Consider the following 19,721-nt stretch of genomic DNA (forward strand, 5'->3'; position numbering starts at 1 on the left):
AGGACCTTGCCTCTAAAGCCGACTCTAGGATAGATTTCTCATGAAAAAACTAAAAAAAAAAAAAAAAATGAGATGAAGAAGAACTGAATGAAACGTGGTAAACACTTAGCACTCATTTCACTGAAAAGCTGGCCAAAATGGTCAGATCTGATGTGTGCTGAAAGGTCTTTCTGAGCCAAAATAGCCTTTTTATTGGCCTCTTCGATTCCTTTCCTGAAGGTGTTCTCAGTCTTGGCTGCTCATTTTTAACCACTTGTGCGTGTGTGTGTTAGTCACTCAGTCATGTCTGACTGTTTGTGAACCCAAAGATGTAGCCCTCCAGGATGCTCAGTCCATGGAATTCTCCAGGCAAGAGTACTGGAGTGAGTAGCCATTCCCTTCTCCAGGGGATCTTCCCGACCCAGGGATGAAACCCAGGTCTCCTGCACTGCAGGCAGGTTCCTTACCATCTGAGCCATCAAACATACTACGTTTATTATATTTCACCACTTGGGGAATTTTAAAAAATATATATGGAGGCTGGGTCTCAGACAGGTGAATCAGAATCTCAGTGGAGCAGGGGCCTCGGGCATTTGTAAAATAATCTTCAGAGGAGTCTAGTGTGCAGCCTTGGTTGAGAACCACCAGGTAAAGACATTCTCCCCGAAGTCCAAAATGAAAGTGGAAGATGACATGCTGAGCCATCTTCCAGTATGGCAGAGAACAGAAGAGGCCATGGGACAACTACACTTCCAAAGAAAACCTGGAGTTATGAGACTTAGCCAGAAAGAGAAAACTAGACCAATGTGTAAGAGACATTGGGCAGTGACCCCTAAAGTGGGAACTTGTGGAACATGGGGAAGGACACGGGGGTGGGAAAATATAAAGGGTCAGACAGAGGAAGGGGGCCTCCTGGGTGGTGCTGGTGGTAAAGAAAGTGAAGGTCGCTTAGTTGTGTCCACTCTGCAACCCCACAGACTATACAATCCATGGAATTCTCTAGGCCAGAATACTGGAGTGGGTAGCCTTTCTCTTCTCCAGGGAATCTTCCCAACCCAGGGATCGAACCCAGGTCTCCCGCTTTGCAGGGAGATTCTCTACCAGCTGAGCCACAAGGGAAGCCCAAGTATGCTGGGATGGGTAGCCTATCCTTTCTCCAGGGGATCTTCCCAACCCAGGGTCTCCTGCATTGCAGGCAGATTCTTTACCAACTGAGCTATAAGGGAAGCACATGCCTGCTAATACAGGAGACGTAAGAGACATGGGTTCAATCCCTATGTGGGGAAGATCCCCTGGAGTAGGAAAAGGCAACCCACTCCAGTATTTTGCTTGGAAAATTCCCTGGACAGAGGAGCCTGTCAGGCTACAGTCTGGGGATCGAAAAGAGTTGGACATGACTCAAGCGACTTATCACATGGGCACAGATGAAGGAAGGGAATTGCAAAGCAGAGAAGAGAGGAAAGGTAGGCAGCATCTCTGAAGGACCCGGAGTGCACAGGATGCTGTGCTGAAACAGTTTGCCTCCTGAGTTCACCCACTTCTCAAAACCACTCTCTAAAACATGAGCTATTTCCCCCAAGTTAAAAATGAGGAAACAGAGACTTAGTTATTAAACAACTTTTCACTAATGCAGTGGGCAAGGAGGCTTTGAATCCGTGCATTCCTCTACTCAAGTTTCTCTAATATGGTGACAGGGCCCCTACCTTCCTCAGACCTCCTGAAACTGAATCTTGAGCCTGGGAATGGGAATTGTAACAAGTTCTCAGGTGTGATCATTATGCCCCTAATTGTTAGAGGCCTGATGTCTCACACTCCAGCTCTTTAGAAATGTCAATGACTCTCTCAGGGATCATGTGAAAAGGCAGACTGACTCAGTGACTAGGGGGAGGCCTGAGATTCTGCATTTCCAACAAGCTTTGGGGCAATGCTAAAGCTACTGGTGTGCAGACCACACTTGGAGTAAGGAGAGCTCTACCCCCTGCCCAGTACCGCATCCCCACAGTCAGGCTTCTGCAAGCAGCCAGGCTGGCTGGGATGTTCACAGGCGTGTCTGCTGATGGCTGCTCAGCTGGCTTCTCACCAGGGGAGAGGGCTCACCTCGCTCATCTGTCAGAGGGAGCAGCCAAAGCCACTGGCAAGCACCTGCTCCCAGCCCTCAGGAAGCCAGCGCTGAATTTAGCCCCATAGCAGCCGAGCTGCGGAGAGACAGGATTTACAGGCAATTGCCTGCAACCACAGTCTGCACCAGCCCCAGCACACCGCCTGTAACCAATTCTGTTTCTGCCAAATAGCTGGACCTGGGAAATTGCAAGGAAAAGAGCTTAACCCCAGGAAGCCGGGGTTTGGGATCTTTTTAGTGTTATTTTTTCTTAATCAGTACATTTGGGATCTATTACCCCATGACTTTTAGTTTTTCCCAGTGTGTGGGCTTTATGGGATTTCACCTTCATTGGGGAGTATTTCAGACTTAGGAGTTTAATTCTGTTATCTTTTTTTTGCTTGATCATAAAAACAAAGGCACTGACCAAGAACTTGTTACTTTATGAGGGAAAGAAATCCTATTTCTCTGCTATCTCCCCCAAAAGGCTTGGCTCTTTCTGAAAAATTAATCACCCTATCTTTTACACATTTAAGCTCCTTGGCATTGCATGAGAAATTATCTGTTCCGCACTTGAATCAAGCAAAAGCAACTCCATACGCTTGTCCTTAATCTCTCTTAGTTTTCTTCCAATTAGATGCAATCTTTTTTTCCAATACTCTAATTAATACTTCCACATTAAATATTAGGCCTTGTAAAAGAAAAATCAGCTGTAATATAGTCGCATCAAGCCAAACAGGATTTTCAAGCCCTTGCCCTTAATCTTTCTTTCAATTTTCTGCCATTTAGAAACAATTTTTTCCCCCAACACGCTAATGAATGCAAATGATATTCGTGATTAGTTAGTATTATGCTAATCTGAGCCTGGAATTTACCTAAATCTGCATGGTGTTGTCTGAGCACCAGATTGCTTTGGGTTTCTGAGGAAAATTACATTAGCCTGCCAGATGTACAAAACATGATAGAGTAGAAATCTGAGCAAATAATCAAGATTACATTAGTTTTGTTTCTTAATGAACAACTGTTGGCATTAGGGATTACAGACAAATTATGGTTTTCCTCTCTGAGCTCAAGCAGCTAAGCAGCTGTTGTGAAGGTCCCCTTTTCCTGACTACCCCTAAATAGATTGGGAGCCACTAGGGCAGGGGGAAAGCATCTAAAATTTCACATAATTTAATTTGTTCCATTACCAAGTAATCATCACTCCGAGGCCCACAGCTAACCTCCAAATCCCCCCCACCCCCCTGCCCCACTTCTCTCTGGAATGCAGGAGCAATTCAAGTGAGTATCTGGGGCAGAAACTCAATGTGTTTTTCTTCTCTCCTGGCTTTGGAGGGACATGGGTTACACGCCTCCGAGGCGTACCTGCTTTCTGTACCCTGTGGGCCACTTTCCAAAAGGGTGCCTGCCTAATTCCTGCTACTTGGGTGACACAGATGGAATGCGGCTGATAAGGATTCTGTAGGTAACACAGTACATCTGGCCACAGTCTCATAGGCTGGGTAAACCAGAAATTTGCAGAAAACAGCAGCCATCTGAGCTTAGACCCTTGTCCTGTGTTACTTGATCTATGTCTGTGAAGTTTCACTATAATGAAATCCTTGTCCTGCAGTGGATCTGTGGCATGTGGCATGGTGGTGGTACCAATGGTGTATAGGTAGGAGTGTTTTCATAGCCCATGGCCCTGTTCCTGAGCATTTTTTTCCTTTAATCAGCAAAATAGAACTGTTGGTGTGGATTTTTCTGCTCAATCCAAGTGCTCTAAAAGCATAATGCCTTCTTCTATGTGCTATTTTCAGGCCAAGAGTCACATGCTCTCTTACCACTGGGTCTTTATATATGCTGACCTCTCTGTAGAAATGAATCTTCTCCCCTCTCTCTTTTGTCGCTGGAGAAACTACACCATCTCTAAGATGAATTAGGTACCTCTCTTATGTAGCTTTATGACAGCCAATACCTCACCGACAAAGGACTTGTCCCACTGCATTCTCCACTCTATGGAAGCTCCATGAGGAAGGGAAGGAAGTTCATCTTGTTCATACAGAGTTTTTGGTGCATTCTCTGTGCAAATTTGTTGACAGAGTGAGTAGATTTATGCTGTTGCAAATGCAGTGTAAAGAGGAAGGCAAAGGTTTGAGTCTATAAACCATTGTAAAATGGATGTTTGTAATAAAATATTGGCAACAAGGTCATCACAAAGCTATGTATGTTTTGTATAGTGGCTAAGGACCTGTCAACCCATGGCCTTATGTTTTGGAGGAAGATAACTAATGAAGAACAGGTGTTTGTGTTTATGGGCACAGGCAGCTCTTGACTTGCTCTAGTTGGCTAAGCACAGCTGCCTTGAGAATGGAACTTCTCTTCCTGCCTCCTGTCTCCACCTTTGTGATCATTCCCCACCCGGTGAGAGAACTATTGCTGGTGAGAGTCTCATTTTTTTTTTTTTTTAATCAACACCACCTATTATTCAACTGGATAGCCTAGATTCCCTAAGATTCCCATCATGAACCAGTATCGAGTGGTGGGATGCCGGATGCACTGTCAGGATAGAAAGAATAGAGTAGAAAAAAGAAAGAAGAGGAGGAAGAAGATGTCTGTTGGGCACACCTGCAGTCGTAACCCTCAACCCTCACTACCTCTGTCCCATAGTTCCGGGCATGGGAAGAAACCCAAAGAGAGGAAGATGGAGAGAAGGGGAAACCAAGTCATCAAGGAAGAAAAGCTTCTTCCTTCCCTGCCTTGTCAGTAATAGGAAGTGAAAGAGGAGAGGGACAAGGAGGAGGGAGGAGTAAAGGGTACCAGCTGTTCCTCCTCCACCACCCTAGCACTCTCCAGGGGCCCCAGGCTGTACTACTGGTTCTCAACTCCCCTTTCTGAAGCAGACTAGTGGAGTCTACTCTCAGTCCCTTAGAGATGGGGAATTCCTTCTCCCCTGTTGCGAAAGGGGCTGATGAAAGGAGGAAGGGCCCTTTCCGTGAATCAGATAGGTGCTATGCACCTAGTGCTGGTGGCCTGGAGCCACTGTTGCACCTGGTACACCGTGGGTGAAACTGTCTTTGATGTGTCCTTTGAGGGCCTACTGCACACGTTATAGAATTTCTGACTGACTTCTGGTGAGCTTCAGAGCCTGGCTCGTTTGTAAGTGAAGTGTTTGTTTAGAGGCGCCTCTATGAAAAGCAGAGCTGACTTTATAAATGTATGCATTAATTGATATGTATAGAATTTATAAATTGGGTATCCAAAGCACCAACAATGAGCTAAGAAACTGGCACCTAAGGCAAGCTCAAGTTCATTCAACATGTCTTGTCAATGACCCCTGACCAAGGATACGGGGCCTGGGAGAAGTCAAAAGAAGAAACATAAGGCCATGGAAAACCTAATCTGTTTCCCAGAAATTTACCACTGAGTTCAGCAAAAACATGAAATCAGTGACACCTGTATACAGACTTACATGGACAGGAACTCAGAATCTAGAGGTCACTTTGTCAGAACAAGTAATAAGTGGAGTCTTTCTAGAACTGAAGTCACTGACTTAATAGCTAAGAATCATTTCCCCTACATGTAGTTTCAGTGGCTTTTTTGGTGGGAAGAAGTTGATTTTAATTTTTAACTTTATTTTTTGCTTTTCCTTATGTGTCAGTTCAGTCAAAGTCACTCAGTTGTGTCCAACTCTTTGGGACCCCATGAATCACAGCATGCCAGGCCTCCCTGTCCATCACCATCTCCCAGAGTTCACTCAAACTCACGTCCATCAAGTCAGTGATGCCATCCAGCCATCTCATCCTCTGTCGTCCCCTTCTCCTCCTGTCCCCAATCCCTCCCAGCATCAGAGTCTTTTCCAATGAGTCAACTCTTCGCATGAGGTGGCCAAAGTACTGGAGTTTCAGCTTTAGCATCATTCCTTCCAAAGAACACCCAGGGTTGATCTCCTTTAGAATGGACTGGTTGGATCAACTTGCAGTCCAAGGGACTCTCAAGAGTCTTCTCCAATATCACAGTTCAAAAGCATCAATTCTTTGGCACTCAGCTTTCTTCACAGTCCAACTCTCACATCCATACATGACTACTGGAAAAACCATACCTTGACTAGACGGACCTTTGTTGGCAAAGTAATGTCTCTGCTTTTCAATATGCTATCTAGATAGGATTTATTTATTGTAAAGTATTGCAGTTATATTTTATATGTGGTTAATGATATTAACATGAAGACTTTCTATACACTGGGCAGGCCTATGTATATTAACTCAGTGAATCCTCATAACAGCCTTCAGAGTAGACCCTGCTACCATCTCCCTATATAACAGTTAAGGAATCTGAGGCACAGAGAGGTTACATCATCTACATTTATCCTGCTGGTCAATAGCATATTTGGGATTTGATCCCAGGTAATCTGACCTTAGAAGCCCAGACCCTTAATGGCTTTTGCAAATACATGCCATTCTGACTCCCAACATTATCTGAAACACCCTCCAAAAACCACTTGTATATTCTATGCTCTCTTCCATTTTAATTTCAGCTGCCCCTCAGTTCTCTCCTTTAAAAATATTATAAAATGCAGATTACTGAGAATATGAAGTTTCCATATTCTAAAGAAAATATTTATACTTTCTCACTTTCATCCATTCCATATGGGGCCATGCAAAGTGCAACAGCTATTACCTTACAAAGCACCTCAGATTTCCTTCTACTAAGAATTTCAGGGGGAAGAAAATTCTTTAAGAAAACACCTATTTCATCATCATGGTTTTTTTTTTCCTACCAAAAGGCTATTTCTTTATGTTTTTAGTGGGAAATTAAAAATTAAAGGTGTACACATTATTTTCCCCCTCAACTTCTTCCATCTCATTTTATCACATTATTTGCAAAATGAAGGCCTGTCCTATAAAGCGTTAACTCTCTGATGAAGATAAGAATTCAGCCTGTGTTATAAATATGAACCCAGCCCAAGAGCCATCACCTCCTTTGCGTCCTTCCTGTTCTTCTTCTAAGGGCTGACCAGACTGATTCTTTTATCCTTCTGTGTCTGTGTGTGCTCAGTCATGTCCAACTCTTTGAGACCCCATAGACTGTAGCCCTCCGGGAGCAGCTCACAGGAAAAAAATTTCAGTAGAATGATCTACGGCCACAGACCTCCCAGCAGTCACTCTTTTCTCATGAGTATGGAATTCCTTTAAAAGTGTGGGGTTCAGATAATAGAAGACCTCTAAACACAAGAATCTGAAGCACGTGCATGCAGATAGCAAATGCAACCTTGGAGAACATTCACCGTCACTTGGTATTTTTCAAACCATGTATCATGACCCACTAGTGGTTCAATATATCAATTTAGTTAGACAACACCTTCATTTGAAAAGATGAGAGAGAATAAAATAAAAACTATTAAAAGCACATTACAGGTATTAGGAGTAAAGAGAGTTCTATGAATGTTGAATTTTCACTCTACATATTTATGTTTGTGTATATTAGGTTATGATGAAAGGCCCATAAAAGTTGAAAATTGCTGCATTTCATTTGCTTCTTACAGTGGCTCAAAGAGGCAGGCAGAACTCAGGGGTTAAATGGCTTCCTTGTGCTTACAGACCAGCTCAGGAACATCATCTAGTTCTTTGGTTCTCAGTGCCACTGTCATTCCACGGCCCCCACTGATTCAGGACAAGAAAATAAACCCAAACAAAAGAAAGCTGTAACACTGTTAACCCAGCAGTGAATGATGCTTGCAGGGTACTGGAGGCAGAGCAGGACAAAGGATTCAGAAGTCTTTCAGCCTTTTTGAAACTCTCAACAGTACATTCAAAGGAAGGTTTCCAAGAACTTCTAATCAAAAGATGAATGGGATTATACAGATGGTGACTATACTTATCAGTACTGTCCTGTACACTTCGAATATGATAAGACTGCTGCTGCTGCTAAGTCGCTTCAGTCGTGTCCGACTCTGTGCGACCCCATAGACGGCAGCCCACCAGGCTCCCCCATCCCTGGGATTCTCCAGGCAAGAATACTGGAGTGGGGTGCCATTTCCTTCTCCAATGCATGAAAGTGAAAAGTCAAAGTGAATCGCTCAGTCGTGTCCGACTCTTAGCAACCCCATGGATTGCAGCCTACCATGCTCCTCCATCCATGGGATTTTCCAAGCAAGAGTACAGTAGATCGTAAATGTTCTTATTATCAGACACAAACACAGGTAATGAGGTGATGGAAGTGTTAACAAACCTTATTGTGGTAGTCATTTCATAATATAAAATACATCAAATTATCACCATATACACCTTCAACATATATAATGGTGTTAAGTTTATCTCAAGAAAGCTGGAAAAATAATGAACCCAAGAACTGTTTCTTCATATTTCACAAAGCCTTTCAGAAATGGTAGGTTTATCCAGAATGAGGTGACTAACTAAAACGTCAAGTTCCTTTTCTCTGGCTAGAATTGCATCAACCCCATGTGGTAACATGGGTTGTGATGTGCTGGTCAGATGTTCCTTGATGTCTCTGGTTAATCCCAGCATGGGGAGGGGCCAATGCATTGACTCCTGCTCATGGCACTGCCTGTTATTAACTGTGTAAATTTGGGCAAATGCTTAAACTCTCAGAGCTTCCACTTCTTCTGCTGTGAAATAGAAGTTACATCTACTCTTCAGTATTGTTGCAAGAATTAAATAAGATCATATACAGGATGTGCGCAGCAGAGGAGCTGGTACCTAGGAGTGCTTAGAGATGGTCATGTCTTTAAAAATGCAATAACTCACAGTTCAATAAATGCAACTCGCTCAGTTAATGCATTCTTTCCAAATACACGGTGGAGGTGGAAACAGACCGAAGGAAGTACCCTTGGGGGTGATGGTGAAAACTGATACCTTTGGAACAACTTAACCCCTATATGTTGCCTGTTTGCTGAGAGACTGGGATGCTGGTTTCTTATTTCTTCCTTGGAGAAATGGCTTTGGTCAAAACCTTTTGGATGCTCAATTATTATTCACTTTACCCATTGATAGTCCTTTGGCCAAGCGTTTAGAGAATATTAATCAATACATCAGCAACATTTCACTACACCCATGCTATTGTTTAAAATTCCCTATTAAAGCTTAGAAAAATGCCTATCAGCACAAGCAAATGTTTGCAAAGCACCTGATAAGAAAAGCACTTGCAAGGGAGATAAAGTGAAGGGAAGCATCCCAAACCGACAAATGTGGCTGGTTCTGAACTGATTGATTGATTCGTTAATTAATTTATGATGGCACAACAATAATTACAAGCTACTGTTTGTCAGCCAAATCACTTGTGATGAAGTCAAAGGTTCACATCTGTGTGCATGTCCCAAGGATCAATGCATCACATTAGCTTGGTTGGCTTTTTTCCCACTAAAAGTTAACATGTGTCATCAATATTCCAGCGTTTGTGTGTGTAAACTAATTGATCGAACATTCATGCTACATAAACATGTGGCTTGTATAATGTGGGGTACCATTTATAAACATCTTTGGTGCCAAGAAAATGAATAGCCTCACATAAGGTAATTAATATCTTATTGGAAAAATAAAATGGCAATTTAGTGTTATTCCTTCTACTTATGGATAAAAAAAGCAGTCCTGCCTCTTCAATGTCTTGGTCATTATTGTATGAGATAGTATTCTATAGTTTCTCCTAAGAGCAAATCTGAGGAAATTTTACAGAGGAGAAAGACGTTTGCGTGAGGCTGTTCAGATTTATCAACAATAGCTAATGAATTGTGACTCTAGAAAGTTACAAATTATTTTCCTCTGCAATGCATGCTGTAACACACATACTGTTGTTGTTGAGTCATTCACTCGTGTCTGACTCTTTGCGACACCATGGACTGTAGCCCACCAGGCTCCTCTGTCCATGGGATACTCCAGGCAAGAATACTAGAGCAAGTTGCCATTTCCTTCTCCAGGGGAACTTTCCAACCCAGGGATCGAACTCACATCTCCTGCATTGACAGGCAGATTCTTTACCACCAAGCCAAGGAAGCCGTAATATATATGATGTTATTTTTAGCCTTATAGTCTCCCATCTGTATCTACCCCAGGTCCACATTTGAGAAATCCAAGTTTATTTTCCTGTGCATAACCTCTACCAGACTAGCTGTCAGCATCAGCATTAAACCTCGACACTTGGTTGGAACACTGAAAAGTAAGACAAACCCTACTTATTTAGTAGTCACAGCTTTCACTGCTCCTTCAAGCCAGAGGCTCTGCTTTCGAAGAATGACAGTGTTCCTAGTTGTTTGCAGTGATGGGAGTGTTTGGGAGCAAAAGTTATGATCCACAATTTTTTCTCCCATGTCTCTCTACCATGATTTCACATTAAAATATCCAAAAAGAAACGGGAGGGGGACAGTAAACAAAAGCAGTTGCTACTATCACTAGTTTCTATTAGATGTAGAAATGAATCTTATATACAGGCAGGGGGAGGGTCTGGCCGAGAGGGCTCTCATATTTTCCAGGGGACTCCAGAATACTCTTCCAGGTTCACAGGTCTTAGGAGGAGGGGTGGGTAACCTTCTGGCTTTGGAGATGAAGCTGCAGAGTTTCTAACGCTGGAGCAGCACTTTTAGAGCTGGCATCAGGAAAGTGTTCTCAGTTTTCATTTTGACACAGACTTGCAGTCTTTGAAAAGGGCCCAGTCCACGTAGATGACTGTTTTTTCACTTTACCTCCTTTCTCAAAATTATTTAGAAGCTGTTAGTGTTGTCACTTCAGTCATGTCCAACTCTTTGCAACCCTATGGACTGTAGCCCACCAGGGTCCTTTGCTCATGGGATTCTCCAGGCAGGAATACTGGAGTGGGTTGCCATTCCCTTCTCCTGGAGATCTTCCTGACCCAAGGATAGAACCCGGGTCTCCTGCATCACAGGCACATTCTCTACCGTCTGAGCCACCAGGTTGGGTACTTTCTTTCTCACTTTGCCAAAGACCCCTGTCCCTCCTAACCTACTGATTCCATTTGAGATTTTGGTTATTCTCAGTGTGTTTTCTTGAGTCCTCATCCAAACACCAGATGTTAAACTGCTAATCCATAACCGAGGGCTTTTCCAATATTACAATAAAGGTAACACATGTGGAAAGATGATTGAAACCTTAGAGTGGGAAAATAATCAATTCTCTTAAATGAAACTTATATCATCAAAAATAAGAAATTCAACAAAAAGTTCACTTATTCCAAAGTCTTCTTGCTTTAGTCATTTACCCCTCAAAGTATATTAGCCTTTTCCAAAATCTCCACATCTGTAGACCCCTGAAAGGTCTTAGTCACGTTGATAAAGGCAGAGTTGAGAAAATAGGAAATGGCAAATGCTGATAACAATGGTTATTTCCCTGTTGGCTGACTTGGTGAAAACCATGGGCCTGTCTGTTGGAAGGGAAATACTATTTTGCAGTTTTAGCTCCTGGACCTTATTCCAACTCTCACCGTCAGCTTTAAAACTTTGTGGCTAATTTCACTGTAATTCCTTCATGCTTTTAGCACTTAAGTTTCATCTTGACAATGGCAGCATGGTGTTCATAACTTGGGCCACAGATTAGGCACTCATCAACGTTGATCAACTCAGAACTTACTGTGTCTCTTAGATGAATGGGTTAGCAAGGGTCTTGATGCAATTTAACAGTTATTCATTAAGGGCATTTTATGTGCAAAATACTGTTTGAAAGTGTTAGTCATGTCTGATTCTTTTCAACCCCATGGACTGTAGCTGCCAGGCTCCTCTACATGGAATCTCCAGACAAGAATACAGGAGTGGGTTGCCATTTCCTTCTCCAGGGGATTTTCCCGACCTGAGGATTGAATCCAGGCCCCCTGCATTACAGGCAGGTTCTTTACTGTCTGAGCCTCCAGGGAATTTGCTAAATAAGACTTGGTCCTCATCCTCTTGGGGTTTATAATTTTGGTTGTACATCTGAGCAATAAATAAGACAAATCTTATATCCAAACATAATAAATGTCATATGAAAAAGTACAATCATTTGTATGGAATACAGGTTAAACATAGCATAGAAACATCAAATATGCTAGGTGTCTCAGTTCAAACAGTTGTTGATATTGTTACTTCTAACAATTGTGAAAATGAGAGAAAAAAAATCCCATTTAGAGTATACTGTGCTGTCCATTACATTATGGGATAAGCTAAATCATTCCCATTATAATACATGCTAAGTGTGAGTTGCAATAATAACTTCATCAAGGAATTATTATAACCTGAGTTTTTGTGGTACAAGAACAAGCTTATATCAATGAAAAATCTAAGAGATGAACTGCAAGGTGGTACAGATGACCCCTGGGAAATTTTCCTTATGTCTTCGCCTTAAATATACAAAAGTGGGTGGTGGGTATTGCTATCACTGCTGTTGCATGGGATTGGGTGAACTAGAAGTGCACTGTTAGGTGAAGGATTAAGCCCTCTGAATTTAGCAGTAGAATTTGTGAAAAGCATCATGTAACATTTTAGACAGCGAGCATTTTCTCTGTGCCTGGTGGAAATTTACCATTATCTCACGCTCCAGAACACTGCAATATTCTGGGAAGCTTTTCTCCACCTACCCATGTTTAACACAACCAGACAATAATATGTGTACCTTCGACTGGTTTTGCATTTTACAGTTTTCAAGCATTTATTATGCATTATCTCATTGGAGCCTCACAAAAACCCCATGAGGTAAAGAGATATCATCAAAACTCGAAAATGGAAATGCTTTGCTTGCCAATTTCTTTCCAAAAAATTTCCCCCAGATGGCTTATGACTATAGCGAGTCTAATTGTCTCGAGGAAAGATGAATGGAATCACATTTCCAAAGAATTCAGCCACCTCCAATACTGGAACTGTATAATTCTCAGATTCAGCTGGAGAGGTGGTGAGCTGGGCCACTGGACACACAAGGAGAGCTGAGCCTTGGGAAGAGGTCAGGCTGCAAACCAGAGGGGTAGGCAGGTGCCAAGGAAGCAAAGGCAGAACACCTCACTGTGGTCACAAATCCTGAGTCATAACCCAGGTCACCGCATGAGACTGTTGACTGGTGGGTTTTGGGGGAAGTGGAGCAGACAAACCTCAGACTTTGTGAATTTCAGTGTTTTTTTGCCCCCCTATTAATGGCATACACTTCAGTAAGTTTCTTGACCTCAGAGTCCAGCAGCCCCATCTGTGAAATGGGACTGATAATTCCTGTTTCATTGTGCTATGCTGAAGACTGAATGGGATGACAGATATAAATTGCCTCCCCAAGTACCCAGCAAACACCTGACAAACAAGAGGCTTATAATAATCATTGTCTTCTACCTTTAAAAACAGTATTTTAGTTTAAATTAGCTTAAAATTAAGTTAATATGCAACATTGACCATTGCATATTGCTAAGCCCCAGGAAATACTTCAGGAGGCTCTGATTTTAAGAAATCTGCTACAATCTACAATGAAAAAATACTGAATTTTTAGGATTCATTTAATGCAGTGGTCCCCAAACTTTCTGGTAACAGGGCCTGGCTGGTTTTGTGGAGGACAATTTTTCCATGGACTTGGGGAGGAAGGTGGTTTTGGGATGATTCAAGCACATTGCATTTAATATTCACTTTATGTATATTGTGATTATTATATCAGCTCCACCTCAGATCATTGGGCATTTGATCCAGAGGCTGGGGACTCTTGATTTAACAGACACAATTCCCACCAAAAAAGTTTAGATGAATTCAAAAAGTCAACATGGTAATGAAAGCCCCAAAGGCCACCTCATGTGTTTTTGGAGCACCTACTAAGTACGCAGACTGAAAGCCTGTATGGTCACCGTTTGTTGTAGCCCCTGTGCCGTGAACTTGGTATTTACACTGCATTCACCAGGTGCCTCACTGACTCCATCTCATTCATCCTCACGACAGGTTGGAGCGACAAGTAATGAGTATGATTATCTGCACTTTACAGCTGGCTCTACCAGCCACAAGAGGAGCAAATTCATTTGCCAGAGGTCACCAAATCTACGTTTCCCAGGATTCAGTCCTGTGCTCATAAACATATCCATTATGTTATAACCTCAGAAAATGAACATAGCACTGAGGAATTCTTAAAATGCTTTCTGAATAAAGTCGTATTTTAGAGAGGTGCTGGGTTGAAATTTGTGTTAGAACATAAGAAATGAAAAGTGTTATTAAAGCTGTCCATTACATGATATGCTAAATCTGCCCCATTATAAAGCATGCTCAGTATAAGCTGAAATAACAGTAATGATCATAACTAACATTTACTGAGCTTTTTCTGCTTACTCTTTGCTAAGCACTTAAAATCCAACAAGATTTTAAATGCTGTGTTAGTAAAACACATAATATAGATATACATATGCCTTAAGAGAAGTTCTTGTGAAAAGAACTTTTGCACTGAAGTGCACTACCCTATCTTGCACATTGAGACAGAGGAAGATAATTCTCTTTCACTGGGCTGGTATATTTTCACTGGTATAATTTTCCTATATCCAAGTTCATTTTCTCAGCCCCTCAAAATATATATTATAAACCATAGTATAGAAAAATGTCACAAAATAATCTCAGAATTAAAAAATGCCTACAAGATAGTGCTTGACACCATTCATCATCTTCCAGAAATACATTGTAGTTTCAATGACATTGTAAGCATCAGATATCTGGTTTTTTTGTTGTTTTTTTTCACTAGTCTCTAAACTGGAAAATCAATACCAGCTTTCCCATAGATTGAAGAGATAACACTTCTTGAGAACATGACCTTTTGCTTCCAAAAACAAACTGAAAAAAAGGATAGACAAGCACTTTGTTTCCTTACTCACTGATTAAATTAATAACCATCTAATCACTATTTATTAAGATAGGATCCAAAAGATATTTTCCTTATGCAAAGTGCATATGTTGAATTTGTTATGCAAGCACATAAGTGAAAAGAAACCATGAAAAATGAGATAAAAATCATTCTGACGGAAAAGTGTTTTGGAAGAACATTAACATATTTGTATTTAATTACATCTTCTGTACAGTTTATTTTTATTTAATACTAAAATGGTATCACAAAAGAAAATATACCACTAAAGAATATAGGTATGGAAGATGTATAATAAAAATCCAAATCTACCTTTGATAAAATTTGAAATATTAACAAAGTATGAACATTATTTACAGATGTTGAAATCATGTTTTTCACTCAGACATCACCATCATCATTATCATCATTTTGTTTTTTGACTCAGAAACTGATGTTTAATAAATTCTTAGTCTTTATCCACATCATTTATTGCACAGGAGATGGATAAGGTAATGGTAATGTTAACATGTTAACATTCACCCACAAGACTAAGAGAAAGTATTGGAAAGATATATTACCTACCTTGGACAGTGAGTGACAATTCTGCAAATGTAATATCTACATGTTTACCGATGTAATAAAAGAAACAGAAATCATTCTGAAGCTTTCACTAATATAGGTATCCCCTGCTTATAACATTGGGACCTAGGTTTGATTCCAATATGGAGAAAGAGTCTTGCTTGCCTCTCCACCTAGAACACTGTCTGGAATATAGTAAGTTCTTAAATATTTGTTGAATGAAACATAAGTTTTATAGCTTTTAATTCTGGAAATAAATGTATAGACATAATATCTTCATGTAACTAGTTGACATGGTTGTTATCTATATTGTGTGTATTAGTTTCTATTCCATCTCTAAAGGAAATATAATAAAATTCAAAATTAAATTTTGATTTTCAGGTATACATTTGCATGGCTGGTAGCTTACAAAACAGTGTGAATGTATCAGTAGGCTAGGTATGAAGTTTCTCATAAATAATTTTAGCATGTTAATTAGATTGTTTAGGAACTCTTGTAGTGAAGTAAAATAAAATGCAGACTAACTTATACTAGTTCTAGCATTTGTAAGAAGACACATTAACTTTATAACTTTTAGTTAAAAATAATAGTAAACCAAAGTTCAACTTCTCAAAGACTTTAGAGAAATATTTGCTGTGAAAAATAGTCTCTTCAATGTTGTTGTATCTATACTGATATTTGTTATCAAGTCACCTAATTAAAATATGTATTGAGAATCAGATCAGAATAGGATTAGATTTTTAGAACAATAAAGTGATGAGTTTATCACCCTACTAAAATGGTCTTAAACCAAGTGATAAAATTATATAAAAGTACCATATTTTAATATATCAACTTTTCAAAAAGTAAATTAGATTCTTTCAAGAAAAATTAGAAGTATATTAACCTGGGTAGATTCATTGGTGTTCAACCAAGAATCACCTTTGTGCCTTTGATGATGTAAAAACTGGTTAAACTTTCATGTTCACTTGCCTGTTTTCTTTGATTAAATTTATAGGACCATGAGAATTTCAAGTCTCATAAACTAGCAATTAGTTTTTAAATTAATCTTATGGATTAATATTTATATAATTGTCTTTCATGATTAAGGAAAATTACAAGTGTTCTAGTCCAATTCTGCAGGATCAAAGGATTAGACTTATGAAATTTAGAAACAAATAATGTCTGGTGCATACTGTTACCCTGAAGTTCTAAATAGCTAACAAATAAGTCCTAAGTCTCACAGAGAACTTTAAATAAGCAGTACAAAATAGAATGGAAAGTCCCAACATTGCTTTTTGTTAGTTTCATTTTTTCAGTAGTTCAAAAGGAAACATATAGCATCATCAGTAACCATTAATGAAATAGCGCTATTTATGATACACATCTTTAAAACATTTCAAGTGTTATTTCTTTTTAAATAATGTGAAAGGTCATCAGCAGAACTCTAAATATAGCCAACCAACTGTAATTTAAACTGCTTACATGAGCTTTCTCTTTGAAAGAACTTCCATGCAAAATACTGTAAAGAAGTAAAACATACATGGATGCCTTATTTTTAAAACTGCATATATGCAGATTTTCTACACACATACACACACACACACACACACACACACAAACTCGTTCTTCTTGTGCTTGTTTATTTTTAGCTGTCTCAATAAAATGTTTTTCCATCCTCTGTTTTACTAAAACATGCCTATCTAGGAAGGGAAACAGATGTAGAATTGGACAACCACGTCTTGTTTGGGTTTTTTCCCTGTCAAGTAGAATTTATGATCATTGTCACACAATAAGAGAATCTAAGTGAAACGGACAATAAGTCAGGAAGCAATTGCTGGATACTTGAACACTGTAGCTTTGGAATTCAGGATTTGGTTACTAAAACTTCATTTGATTAAGCCAAACAAGGATACAATATCCTTTCTTACACAAAAGCCTCAGAGTAATTGTAAAAATAAAAGAAGCAGTGTCATGGTGAGAGAAGAATCACAATAAACTCCTTTGTAAGAATCTTAAAACACCTTTAAAAATTATTCCTTAAACCCCAAACAGGGAATCATTGTAGAAGTAATTCACATGCACTTTCTCCCTCTTCTGCTAGTGATAAGCAATAATTTCATTTAATTAATTAGGTTTTCCACAAAACATCTGTCATTCCAACTTTTCAATGACACATTATATGTTAATTGCTTAGACATTTTTTCCAAAATTAACCAACTTTTTAAAAACTGAATTGTCCTTAGTAAGAAACTTACATACTATCCATGTAACCTAACAAAGATTAAATATGAAAATACTTCATGCAAACATTTTTCATTTAATATTTTATCTCTGAACCTGTCCCTAAACAAATTCTGCATCTTCTCAGGCAATAAGAAAAAGATTTTTTTTTAAAATGAATAATCAGCTTACACACACCTTTGACAATAGTACTCACAACATACTTCTCTTGGGATGCTAAAATCTCTCTGTCCAGAATTAGAAAAATGAAACTTAATGGCAAAATATTTACAGTGATTATCTCAGCATACCCATATGAATCTCAGTTTTTAAGTAAAAAAAAAAAAAAATAGAGTAAGACCTTTGACTTTTTTTCCCCAACAGAAAAAAAATGTTTCATTTATTAAAAAATATTGATTTTAAAACTTGCTTCTGGAAACATTCTTAAATGATAGTGAAGAGACACAGTAACTATTCAAATAACGCTTCCAATTCTTGGTACAGTCACACCCAGCAAAGCTTTTAAATACTCATTTTGTAATGTCTTTCTCCAAATATCTGCCAGTTATTTTAAGAGTTCACTGCGCCCATGCACATGCCAGGGCTAAAGTCTAATGAGATACAACCATCCATGGACATGTGCCACCGCAGAGCTTTTATCCCTTGTAAAATGTACTCCAACTGGAGTAAAACGGTTGAGGGAGAGGAGAGATAGAGAAATGGGAAGAGAGAGAGAGAGAAATGCAGAGAGGCTTTTGTCTCTCCTTGAGGAACTGGCCTTTCTTTCTGAAACTCAAAACAGCAACAAGTAGCAGCGGCAGAGAAATTTTCCTGCAGGCTCCCACATTTCACAGTGGTGAGAAAGTACAGGGAAGAGTTGCCGTGTCAGAGAAACTTCTGCACACTGAGCTCCCAGGAAGAGCCCAGAAGCAAGAGCACAGCATTCACCTTCCAGGAAATTCAAACATGTTAATAAGAAACCCTCTTGCCCAGCAGAACCAGAAGCCCAGACTCATCGGAAGGCTTTCTCCTCCATCTGACCACTGGGGCTAGGCTGGCCATACCCTCCCCTTCTAGAATAAAGTGCCCATTGTCTCACACTGTACTAATTGAGGGAAAACAGCCCTTGCAGTAAGCATAATAATTATCAAAGCCAGCAAGCAAAAGCAGTCAAGATGTAAATGAAAGGGGCAGAAGGAGAGGAGAGGAAGAAAGAAAGAAATGGAAGGAAGGAAAGAAAGAAAAGACAAACAATAATGCTCAGATGAATTAACCCAAGGATGAATTTAATATTCATACTGGAATGCTTTCCTGCAGAACGTTTGCCCATTCATGTCACGACTATTGCATACAAGAGACCATTGTCCACACAACAGAAATCAGTAGATTGAAGTTTTTCGTGTAGCAATTTTTTGATCTGAAAAGTTTCCTTTCCCAAAGCCATAGCCTTGAATCCCAGCATCCTGATTAAAGAACATTACAACTTCTCTCGTCTCAGTATTATTTTTAAAGTTGAATCACCGGATTTTTCAATGTCCTGAATTTTTATGTTGTTTTTCCTCTTCCCCAAATTTGCAGCTGGACAAATATGGAGATAAAAAAAACCCAGCAACAACAAACCCACACACATTTGCCCGAGCAAAGAAAAATAATGAACTGAATATGCATATCCTCATTAACTAAATTTAATTACGCTGAGTGGCATAGTAATCAGTGGTTGCTCCAGTTACAGTATTCACTGAAAGGGAGGTGGATTCCAAATCAAGGCGAAGCATGGGGGACAGTCGCATACTGATGAGGGAACCGCACACAACATGATACAATACGCTATCTAAATCATTATTCACAGACGCTGCAGAAAGAAGTACATTACCCTGTTCTAAGACTAATGCAAGAACAATTAGCCAAGAAGGCTCCAGTCCCCCACTGACTGTCCCACCTCCATACATTTCACACCAGCCAGCCTGGGGCCGACTGTACCATTTGCATTTTTTTTTTTCAAAAAGTGAACAAAAACTCACACTGTTTTTTTTTTTTTTTTTTAAAGAAGGCCTACGTCCCTGGCCACAATAGCAGGGAAATCCTATCTTACACACTGGTGT

Source organism: Bos mutus, chromosome 8 (assembly GCF_027580195.1).
Source record: "Bos mutus isolate GX-2022 chromosome 8, NWIPB_WYAK_1.1, whole genome shotgun sequence".
NCBI classification, from domain to species: domain Eukaryota; kingdom Metazoa; phylum Chordata; class Mammalia; order Artiodactyla; family Bovidae; genus Bos; species Bos mutus.